Here is a 2,077-nt window from a genome sequence, read left to right as displayed (position 1 = left end):
GAGCCATAGATATCCCGTGCAGTTGCCACATCTCTCTGACGAACAGTGGTATGTTCCGACACGTGCTGCAAAGAAAAACATTCCAGGTTTTAGGGATCGTGTCACGACAGGTGCTTTACTTTTCCAAATACCTGGCCATTCATATTGATAGCACATTTTGTTTGGTTTTTGCTAATTGTTTTCCGTTCGAGTGCAACGGAAACAATAGGCAGTTTACGCGTTGTCAGAAGTTGCATCATCTGAAATGTACCTCACATCCTTCGCTGAAACAGCTTCATGTATGTGAATCGTAAAAGTTAGACTTTTCGAAATCCGAGTCACCAAGATTCTCTGAGGACTAAACAAATAATACATAGATTGCAGCAACAAACTTTAGAGAACTTCGTGGAAGGTTCTTTCTTTGTGAAGTCAGAATTAGATACGAGGGCTCGCACAGGAATACACCATCTTGGAGGATAACGAGGAAATAGATCCAACGGTACGACACAGTAAATGAATCTGTCTTGAAAACGTGACTTCCTTGGCTCGTTGCACACCAATACGAAGGGAAACCTGTGCACTCAAGAATATAATTGTTCTGCTACAAAACCAGGGACCCGTCGTACAGAATGTTGTCGGATGGAAGCATTCCTGAAAGACCCTCTGCACTACTGCGTAGCCGGCGGGCCGGCTTTGCCGACATAACCGACATTCAAATCAATATGACGCTTGAGCGCCGGGCAGGGTGGCCGAGCGGTTCTAGGCGCTTCAGTCCGGAACCGCGCTACTGCTACGGTCGCAGGTTCGAATCCTGCCTCGGTCATGGATGTGTGTGATGTCCTTAGGTTAGTTTCGTTTAAGTAGTTCCAAATTCTAGAGGACTGATGACCTCAGATGTTAAGTCCCATAGTGCTCAGAACCATTTGAACCATTTGAACTACTGCGTAACACGCTATGCTTCTTGTGCCCCACTGCTGCTAAAAGGGCAGACTGAGGCTTTGGACACATTCTAAATTTGATTGCGACAACAGGATCCGAAATCTTGCATTGTACAATGTGTCCAACAAATAATCATAAACAGATTCGTTTTAATGACAAGGGTTCAAAATGTTCTTTGCGTTCTTGAAAAGCAAAACAAAGGTGAAGTATAAATAGAGCCTTAATCTCTTTTTGAATTGCAGAAATGGCCGAGGTGAGCGAGCCTGAGCAGCGACGAATAAGCAGATATTTTTCTTACTGGTGGCACAGCCGGCACCAGCAAATCGTACTGTAGTGAGTATCATAACCCACTAAACAACGTGGTCACCAAATCACAAGAAGCCTTGTCGTATCAACTATCACTAACGGGCAGGGACTCGACCTGCGGCCACCGACGAACAGACAACATCATAGCTTCACTCTTTACAAGGGATTTGTCGTAAAATCTTAATTACCCTCTCGAGAAACGTAACAAATTTTTGTATGTCTGTATGTCCATGCGTACAGCCCTTATTTTCACTGAAACTTTGCCACCACAGTGCAGTAGCACGCCACTGGTACAAGACAGACAAGAAATTTATTAACTAACTTTACCTTTTCGGAGGTAACAAAAGTGTATTGGACTGGTGATATGTAAATGCTGTTAATGGTACCAAAGCTAATTTCCAGATGTCACATGTTCGTAGAAGAGACAGGAACTAAAGTTCGGGTAGCAGTACGAAAGCATAAATGGTGATCTCCGTTTTAGAGACGTTCCATTACAAAGAGAAGCCTTGGAGAATTTCCCCAAGTATAATTATAGCTTCACTGTAAAGATGAGTGATCTAGATATTAATGTCTGTGATGTAGAGAAACAGTTGAAATAGCTAAAATTGAGCAAAGCTCTCAGATCTGATGGAAACTTTATCAGACTCTACACCAAATTTTAGGTTTTTACAACCCCTCTTTTAACCATAATGAGTCATACATCCCTCAAACAGAAAACCATTTCCAGTAATTGGAAGAAAGAATACGTCACACCAGTTTCAAGGGAGGGTAGAACGAGTGATCCATAGACCTGCTGCCCACAACGTCGCAAGCCACACGCCCCGTATGTATGTGGTCACTATTATCACATGAC

The sequence above is a fragment of the Schistocerca gregaria genome, chromosome 4, assembly GCF_023897955.1.
Source record: "Schistocerca gregaria isolate iqSchGreg1 chromosome 4, iqSchGreg1.2, whole genome shotgun sequence".
NCBI classification, from domain to species: domain Eukaryota; kingdom Metazoa; phylum Arthropoda; class Insecta; order Orthoptera; family Acrididae; genus Schistocerca; species Schistocerca gregaria.
Note: the sequence above shows the minus strand (reverse complement) of the source record.